Genomic DNA, 10,191 nt, shown 5'->3' with positions numbered 1-10,191 from the left:
TTAACTATTAACATCAGCTCACTTTTTCCTTCTCTTGCTTGGTGTAATGTCCCTGAAATCAGTTTTGCCATGCTAGTTTTATTTTTCTAGGACACTTTACAATACATGGTAAAAATTTAGAAAACATTTACCCACGGATGACTTAGTCATCTCATATACCACCAAGGGCATGTGTATCACACTTATTAAAGTCAGCAGTGGGGAGTCCTTGAGGGTTCTTAGTAGAGAAATGATATAGTTAGACTTCCTTTCTTTACAAAAAATAAAAATTTACAATTTTTACTCGAGAAGGATAAGCGAATAGGTATTTCTCATTACAAAATGTCTTCTTTAAGATTTAGGGTTTAGGGGCACCTGGGTAGCTCAGTCAGTTGAGCATCTGACTTTGGCTCAGGTCATGATCTCACACTTCGGCTCGTGAGTTCAAGCCCCGCGTTGGGCTCTGTGCTGACAGCTCAGAGCCTGGAGCCTGCTTTGGATTCTGTGTCTCCCTGTCTCTCTGCCTTCTCCCAACTTGCTCTCTTGCTCTCTCTCTCTCTCTCTCAAAAATATAAACAAACATTCACAAGATATATATAAGATTTAGGGTTTATATTTCCCTTTTTATACTCCGGCTCCTAGACAAAAACTAGTTGATCAAGTTGAGGCACAATACTTCTTTTGAGAAGGTTTAAAGGGAGCCCTTGTTTCTTTTTATAAGCAAATACAAAGCATTGTGGAAAAATCATTTTGCAGGTCCGTATGATTTTGTGAGCATATTATTTTTTATTTTAAGAATTTCCTTTTTTTCCTCTTACTCTAATTCCATCTTGTTTTATAATCATGCTTCTAAAGTAAAATCTGCAAAACAAGTCGTATTTGAAGAACTCTCATTTCCACCCTTCACTTCTAAGTGGTTCCCTCAATCCATTCTATAGGGAATCATTTTGTTTATTAATTTTGTGGTTTATCCTTCCACTTAAAAACATATACAAGTTGGGGGCGGCTGGGTGGCTCAGTCAGTTAAGCGGCCGGCTTTGGCTGAGATCGTGATCTCACGGTTCATGAGTTTGAGCCCCACTTTGGGCTCTGTGCTGACAACTTAGAGCCTGGAGCCTGCTTTCAGATTCTGTGTCTCACTCTGATGTATATGTTTTTTTTTTTTTTTTTTCTTTAAAAGGTATTAAGGTAAAAGGTATTAAGGTAAAATAAAGGTATTAAGATAAAAAGAAAGTTGTATTTCTACCTTGCTTTTTTTCACACTGTATTCTGGGGATCACTCCACAGCAACGTGGAGAGATATTCTTCATTTAGAGTGTACTTTTTTTTTAATGTTTATTTATTTATTTTTTTTATAAATTTTTTTTTTTTAACATTTATTTATTTTTGAGACGGAGAGAGACAGAGCATGAACAGGGGAGGGGCAGAGAGAGAGGGAGACACAGAATCCGAAACAGGCTCCAGGCTCTGAGCTGTCAGCACAGAGCCCGACCCAGGGCTCGAACTCACGGACCGTGAGATCATGACCTGAGCCGAAGTCTGACGCTCAACCGACCAAGCCACCCAGGCGCCCCTAATGTTTATTTTTGAGAGAGACAGACAGACAGACTGATTGTAACTGGGGGAGGGGCAGAGAGAGAGGGAGACACAGAATCCAAAGCAGCTCTAGGCTCTGAGCTGTCTACACAGAACCCGACGCAGGGCTCAAACTCACAAACCATAGGATCATGACCTGAGCTGAAGTCAGACGCTTAACCGACTGAGCCACCCAGTCGCCCTAGAGTGTACTTTTGAGGAGAAAAGCATGGCATGCAGAAATTCTTACAAGGTAAGTTTTCTTATCACCTAAAATTAAACTATGAATCAATAACAGAAAGAATATTAATCAACACCTGTCTAAATAACCTATGTTAAAGAAGAAATCACAAGGGAAAGGAGGAAAAATTGTAATTTAATCAGTCAATCAATTAAAATCATAACAAAATGATAATATGAATGGATTTATATGACATACATATCAAATTTCTATGATGCAGGGAAAGCAAGGGCTTACAGGGAAATTTATGGCACTAAAAGCTTATTTGGGGAAGGAAGTTCTCAAATTATTAACCTAAGCTTTCACCCTAAGATAAAACCTAAAAGACAAGAACAAATTATGTCCAAACCAAGCAGAAGAAAAGAAACAACAAAAATAAGAGCAAAAATCAATGTACTAGAAAACAGGGTGGGGGAGGGGAATAGAGAAAATAGATACAACAAAAAACTGTTTCTTTGAAAAAAATCCATAAAATTGATAAAACCTCTAGCTGGACCGATGAAGAAGAAGAAATACAACAAACATACAAAGGAGCAATGTTAGGAATGAAAGGGGAAATCACTACAGATAAAGGATAAAAAAGAAGTATTGTCTTCAACTTTATGCCAATAACTCTGATAGCTAGATATAATGGACGCATATATTGGGAAAAAAACCCACAAACTATTAAAGCTCACTCAAGAAGAAACAGATAACCTGAACAGTCTTCTATTATTAAAGAAATTGGGTTTATAGTTAACACTATACTGAAGAGGGGTAGATTGATTTTATTTTTACATATTATCCCTTTATACACTTGACTGTTAAAAAATATAATAAAGGTGGGGTGCCTGGGTGGCTCAGTCAGTTAAGCTTCCGACTTCGGCTCAGGTCGTGATCTCATGGTCCGTGAGTTCGGGCCCCACATCGGGCTCTGTGCTGATGGCTCAGAGCCTGGCGCCTGCTTCAGATTCTGTGTCTCCTTCTCTCTGCCTCTCCCCCCACTCATGCTCTGTCTCTGTCTCTGTCTCTGTCTCTGTCTCTCTCTGTCAAAAAATAAATAAACATTAAAAAAATATATAATGAAGGTAAAAAAGGAACTGGAGAAAGAAGCGAGTGAAGGCAGAGAGACAGAAAGAGGACAGAAGAAGAGACGAAGCTTAAACCAGGGCAGTGATTGCTAAATTAGAGACACGGGGCTTATGACTCCTGGTCTTCGGAATGGGAGAGACTTGAGCTTGAATATTGGCTTTGCCGTGCACTATGGTGCGACCTTGGGCAACTTATTTAACGTCTTCAGTTCTGTTTGTTCATCTATAAATTGGGGTGGTAATAACGGTGCCCATCCACGAATACCTGGTATGATGTCTACAGAAGAGGTCAAGTATGGCTTTTGAGTCTTGCTTAAAAGGTGGAAGTAATGTGATGTAATGACTGATCGGGGCTTGGAAGTGAGGGAGCAGAGGGAGCAAAGAGTGATTCACAGGTTTGGATCTGGGTGATGGACTGCCACCAGCTGCCATACGGATTTGGAGGGAAGACAATGAGGTCAGGTTTAAACATGAGGTGAAGGAGCTGCTCTGACAGACATCCCGTGCTCCTTCTGGTGAGAGTCGCATGTCGGCACCCAGACCTCAGCGTGAGGTGAAAGGCTGTGGTCCGTGTCGATCTGACTTCTAACGCAAAGACATCAATAAAAAAAAAAAAAAAATCCACAACGTAGACAATGAGTTACAATTTTAATGTGGGTTCGTGTTGAATATGTATCTTTGGGGTTCCCACGAATCGTCCAATGGTTAATTCTATGGGGCTGGTACCCACACCAACTATTGTTAGCAGAACTCCTTGCGTCTTTGTGCTGAAACGTGGTAGGCACTCGACAGATACTTGTGGAACGAATCTGTTAAATATTTCCTTTTTTGCAAAGTATTGGAGGTTTTTGCAGTCCCTGGACTCCGATTACATATAGGCAGGTGTAGGATGCAACTCAGAAATGGATGTATAACTAAGACCCCTTTAAATTCATGGCATCACCTGGAAGGACGGGAGGAGTCGAAGCAGCTCGGTGACTACTTGGTGACTCTGCACGAAACTGGTGATTTCTTTTTGTCATTTCTTCCCCAAAGCGTCTCTTCAGGGCAGCTGCAAATCTGCTTTATGCATTCGTTGTATTTTTTTATTGCCCTGGCAGTTGGAGCCATGCCAGAAAGACTAGAACCTTCTCTGAATTTTTTTTTTTTTTTAACTTTCCTTTTGTGACTTTGGCAACAGGTCCTGGAAGTGTCACAGGGACAATATGTTTGAACATCACTGTTTTGTGGCCCCAAACCATTTTCGCTCATTCTTACCCGCTCAGTCTGCCTTGGACACCAGAGTATTACGTTCCTCATCGTGCAGGAGGCTGCAAATTCAATTAAAATCTGGAGTGACTTCCTGAAAATCACCAGTTAGGATGATTGCATTCCCTTAATTGGGCAGGACGGCGCATGTCCTAAAACTTCCTGCTGTATCTTATTAGCCGCTATATCGCACCACCCACAGTCCAAGAAACCAGTCCTCGTTCCGTGGTCATCGTTTCTCCTTGTGGACCTTCAGCTCTCACTGTGTGTTTTCTCAGTATCTTGTGCATGGAGCAGGTTGCCTTTGAATGTCACAGTTATTGAGCAAATTTGAAAATAAGTGGGTTTGTAGGAGTCAGAGTGAGAAGTTAACGGACTGTAGGAGGCGTGAGTCATAGCTGCTCTGAGCTTCAGAAACAGCTCAGCTCGGCCAGCTGTGGGCACTTGCCTCACCGTTTTAGTAAGCGCATCTATCCGCATTCCCCCGAGTGGGGTGGGACAGGAATGACTTGGGAGGTCCTGAATAGGAAAGTCCACACTTAAAAACCGTACCTTAGTATCTCAGTTTCACTCAAGGGTGGTCTTTAAGGACTGGTCATCAGTCTGAGCTCACAGGAGTGACCGGAAGAAGGGACTACGAAGGTGATGGAATGCACAGGCTGGAATGCGCAGAGGCTCACTTTTTCTGGTCGAGGCCCCCTGCAGGCTCCGCTGATGGCCGCATATTCAAAACTGGGACAACTTTGATGCTTCCTCCTTCTCGATTCCGACCGACAAGAATTTCACGTGTACGTTTGCGCACCGCACCCTCAAATGTGTTAGGAGGAAAAAGTCTGTAACGAAAAGCAGCCGAAAAGACAGGCACCGCAACGTGGTTGGGTTCCATCCGTACCATAGTGATCACACGAGAAAGCAGCTCAGAGGCGTCAGAGGTGCAGAGAGAAGAAAAGGCAAGCAGTTCCAGGTTGGATCAACCGTTCAGCATGACAAAGGTATCGTTAAGCAGGAGACCAAAGAGTGTGGTGGCCTGCGATTTGGGTGAGGCTATGAGGTTAGGTACAGAGCAGGGGAGTAGACGGAGGAATGTGCCCTTTTCCCTGCTCCGTTGCCCGTCTTTTCTGTATCCACTTAGTGTGCCTCGCAAGGATCCCCAACTGTCACTCCTTTTATGGTTGAAGGACTCTACCGTAAAAGGCTCTTCAGCTCTTGGGCAAACGCAGCAAGACGAAGACCCTGTACACGTGCCTCTGCGTCACAGCTCTGAGATAAGACATCTGCTCTTGGGACCCCGGTATCCAGCTCTGGGAGACACAGCAGGCTCTCCCACCACCGTGTCTGTAGGCTGGGTGGCACTGAGGGAACACGGATGCACTAGCTAGCGCTCACCGCACTCACTTTCTTGCTGAGAAAATCCAGCAAGGTTGGCTTTATCAGACCCACATCTGGTTTCCTGTGAACATTACAACATGACAAACCCCAGGGTCTCTTCTTCTGAATAAGGGCCTGAGGTTTGGGGACGGAGGAGAGAGGCGGAGTCAGCTGTAGCATTTCTGTGCACCAAATATTCTCTTGTGACCTGGCGTCCGAGGCCCCAAGGGTCACCGCGGTCAAGGACATCTTGGTTCGGTGGAAAGTAAGTATTTTTCTGAAAGTTGCCCCTTGCCACCTGGGTCTCATCTGGGAGGAGAAAAATTAAATGGATAAATACGACTCTCCAGGGGCAAACACAAGGCCTTGGTATTTTGTGTCTATTCTATTTTTATGACAGAAACAAAAGCAAGACAGAGGGGTTGACTAGGTACCAGAAGACAATGGCAACCATACCCGTTATTTCTTTTCCTAATTCTAGAATCTATAACCATGACCCCAATATTCCTATTTCAGGGTATGTGCTGCCGAAGCAAGCACACCCCGATATTCCTCCAGAACATAACTAAATACCATTGTTTTACACTTAGTGTTATAGGTATCTGGTGCATGTATTCAGAATGTAACCAGCTCTAGTGTGGTCAATCCTGAACAACTGGAAAAGAAAAAAAATGTTAGCCTAGCAGTAATCCAGGGTCTAATGGCTGCTCCTGAAATGCGTGCATAGAAAAGGACAGAGGATACCAGGGATATCTGGTGGGACCTCTCTCGTCCCATTGGTTCCACTAATCTAGCTTGTCAAGTCATGTTTGGTTCAACCAATCTGGCTTGCCAAGCAGGTACACCCTCCCGCCCTCCCCCCCATCTATGGAGGCCCCTCCCTGAGAGATGTGACAGCCTTGCACCCATGTGTTTTTAGAATTTGAAGGAAAAAGTCACACTCAGACAGGTGAAGTTTTATAAAGGAAATCCTCCTTAAAGTTGCAATGTCGTTAAATGTATGGCGTTCACCAATTCATTCATTCAGCTAAGAATTCACCGTCTATCCTCTACGTGTGCCACTTGTTCGGCAGCAGTCATTGGCTTCCAGATCTTGACAGCTGGATAACAGCACAGAAAAATCCGCAAACCTGTCCCCCTCACTTTGCCTGGAGGGAATGGGGGCTTTGTACTCCCCTGCTTGCAGGTGTTTCCTGATTCAGAGAGAGGGCTGAAGGCTGTTCTAAACGGAGAGCTTTGTCATCTCAAGAACAGCTTTTTTTTTTTTAAGAGTAATTCTACTAACTTGTGGTCCCTTCCTTCTCACATTCAGAACTGACCCTATAGGTCTGGGGCTTCATTGGAGAAATATTTAAAATTCCACTGATCTGTGGCCCTTCACTGATTCTTGGAAGTGGAAAATATTTTGCTTTGGTTTTGAAGTAGCTCCAGGGACAATGCACAACATTCAACCTCTTGCCCCGAGTGGTCGAACAGCTGCAGGTTATTAGAGGAGCTCTAGAATATTCTGGGTTGAAAATGAAATCTCTACACCTTACAGCAGCTGCAAAAGCATCTATGCAGTGGGGTGAAACGGGCTCCGGTGAACGGGGGGCCTTGGAAATGTTACACCCCAGGACAAAACCCTCACACACACACCCCCCCCCCCCCCCCCCCCGCTGTGGCAGGGTGAAATTTGCCTGCATCCCGCCATCATTCCATGTGAAATCTCTAATTAAATGTACTTATTTGGGTCTCCAAATTTTCTTCTCCAAGCAAGCACCAGGGTTTGCTTGCCATCCGCCTACTCTCGCTTTCGAAAAAGCCGGTCACGTGACGAGCCATAACTATTAATGAAGATACTCATTAAACAAAGTAATATATATTTAGAATATTCATCCCTGCTGAACTTTCCTCCATTAGCATCAAAATGGTTGGAAAGATTAAAAGCCGTAAGAATTCCAGATAAAGCTTTAATCCTAAAGCATAGGCAACCAAATTAATTGTATTTCCAAGGCATTTGAGGGCATATTTCTCTGGCCCTGCAAAACTATAATCCTGGCCCCTAAGAATTTTACACCTGACATTTCTCTGGATTTAATTAGATACAAGAAGGGAACAAAGCCACATTTACATGAATGAACATGAATGCCTAATTATTTGTGTTGCAAATTACTGCCTGTTTTCCTTACCGTTTGTGCGGCTTGCCAAGGCTTTCACAGTATTTTTAGCTATATTATCTTGTTTGAATTTCACAGCAACCTTTGTGAAGAAGACAGGCGACAAAAGTGACTGTCACCATTTTGCAGGTGAGGAAACTGAGGCTCCAAGAAGTCTCACGACCAAGAACCGGCAATGGAGCTCTGCAGCAAAAGCAAGGATTTCGTCTCTGCTGCTCTCCACAAGGAATTGAGGCCACTTGTCAGCATAGCTAATAGTTGTGCGTGAGTGCCATGGATAAATATGGAGGAGAAAAGTGGCCAAAAGAATAAAAAAGAAGAAGAAGAAGAAGAAGAAGAAGAAGAAGAAGAAGAAGAAGAAAGGAAAGTGGACTAAGGGAGGGGGGTGAGAAGAAGTGGGGAGATGATGCTAAAGTGTTTCAGTGCAGCAAAATCGGCCCATTGTGCCATAGGGCTGAAAATATCACACGAGCAACTATAACGTGTGTTAACCTTCGTGATTTCCCAAAATGCGGTCGATGAGAATTCTTTGGGTGGCACCCAAACCGGGTGCTAGGCATTGCTCTTAGCAGATCCTGCAGCCGGTACATGGGGGTGACAACAATAAGACCCGACTTGGGGATTAAAGTTAACCGCTGGGACTAAGCGAGGAAGTATCAAAAGATAGGGGGTGAAGTCAGACTAGTGTTTGCCCCATCTGGGGAAGGACGAATGTCAATAGGAGAGAGCCGGCTGAAAGACACCCTCTCAAGCAAGGAGCTAGACAGGGGAATCTGGCAGTGGGGATGAGCGGAGAGAAGGGAGTGGCAGTCACAGATCCCCTATTGTGGGCAGGATGCTTCAGGTTGCACTCAGTCTGGGGTGCTCTGATTTCACGCTCACTGGGTAGCCCCGAAGGACCTGGATGATTGGAAGGGGCTGCTGAAGGGGGAGTAAATAGTCTTTGGGAAGACCTGTTCCTCCTTATAAAGTAATAAGTTGGTGTTCTGGTTTTTATTTCGGGCCGTGGGGGATAGCTGGTGTGAGTCTATCCTCCCATGATGCAAACACCTCTGGGGGTTCTGAATCGGCAAAGCAGAACTCTGATCTTTAAATGTGATGAGCGTGCCAAGGCTCTTGGCCCATTTTGCCCATCCCGCCTGGTGGCCAGCCAGTCTTCTTGGACCGCAGCCCTGCTGATTCCTCTTAGTGACAGGGGGCATGGTGTTCTTTTCTTTCGTTCGAATGGGTGATTTACTTGTGGTATGTAGGGCAGTAGTCTGATTCAAGGGCAATAGCAGCCGCATACGGGCATTGGAGAGAATGGGGGTTCTAGTCTCAGTGTTAGCACTAGCCATAGCTTTGATATTTCGAGCTGTTTAACCCCAGTCGAGGTTTCCTCATTGATGTAGCGAAGGGATTTCATTAGATGATATTTGTAATTTGCCCAAGGTCACTTAGCCGGTCAGTGACCAATGGGCCTTTACTCTATTACCCTTCCCCTGGACCTTAGTCTGCTTCTCCCCACGTGAATTTGGGACTAAAGCCCAGGCTGGAGGGAGGGTTCCAAGTGGACAGTAAAGTAGTTTGAATTTACTTCTCCTTAACTGGGAGGATTTCCCTTCTCCTTAACTAGGTTGGAATTGGGGTAGATTATGCATATACTAGTCACCTACAAGAAGGCCTTACCACTAAAATAATGAACTCAACTACAACCCTGTCTCTCAACTTTCTTCACCTCACTGGACACATATAGAAAATAATGATAGAAAAGATTTGTGTATTGCATGCTGGGATAAATGCATAGGGCTGCACATGGCCACCCCAAGAGATCTGGGACTCAATATTTCGGCTCACCTGTGACCCATTTGCCCAAGCACACTGGTGGGAATGTTCGGTCAAAAGCCCTCTCAAACCAGGGGGCTACCAGAAATAAAGCCAGATTATGTTATTTTCTCTTGGGATCCATCTGAGAGTAGCAGAATAATTCCCTCTCACTCAAGGGGTATAGAGAGGAAAGAACATGCTTCTTTGGTTTGGTGTCTTTTTTGTAAATTGGGGCCACATTCTATAGACTTTTGGTTTCTACCATATTGCTTACTTTGTTATTTTTTGCTACCTCTATTATGACTTCCATCTTCTTTCAGCATGATTTATTTAATGGTATGGTATGCTTTATTCCTTAAATGATCACCATCCTAACAGAGGTCAGGAAGCCAACTTCCATCCTTCAGTAGGTTCTACCAATCTTGTCTGTGCCATTGAAAACAGAGTCATCCTTATAAAGTCTCTCCCTCTAATACGCTTAAGATTTTACGTCCCCTCCCCAAAGCTCATAGTTTTGTATTCTGGATAGAAAATAACCTACTTGAATGTTACTGTTCTGAGAGTAAAGATCTAAGATCAGTAGACATTAGTCCAGCTGGGACTTTTTTTTTTTCTTTTTGTTCACTTTTTCGGGGAAGTAAGGATTACATGCTGTAAAGTGCTAGTACATTTTTTTTGCACAACACCATGGCTGTCTCGGGGCTCCGCACACGTCTGTACGCCTTCAGCGGGTCTTTTCAGCATA

At 44.0% G+C, this 10,191-nt stretch overlaps 1 long non-coding RNA gene across 1 annotated transcript; it reads left to right on the top strand.

The window, feature by feature from the left end:
* Positions 1-4,643: 4,643 nt before the first annotated feature.
* LOC122216839 lies at positions 4,644-9,323 on the top strand. Its single transcript, XR_006201149.1, has 3 exons — positions 4,644-5,105; positions 5,614-5,746; positions 7,719-9,323. It is a non-coding gene; the product is annotated as an uncharacterized LOC122216839 (long non-coding RNA).
* The last annotated feature ends 868 nt before the right edge of the window (positions 9,324-10,191 follow it).

This window comes from Panthera leo, chromosome B1 (genome assembly GCF_018350215.1).
Source record: "Panthera leo isolate Ple1 chromosome B1, P.leo_Ple1_pat1.1, whole genome shotgun sequence".
In the NCBI taxonomy this organism is placed as follows: domain Eukaryota; kingdom Metazoa; phylum Chordata; class Mammalia; order Carnivora; family Felidae; genus Panthera; species Panthera leo.
This window is presented reverse-complemented; position numbering and strand designations above follow the sequence as displayed.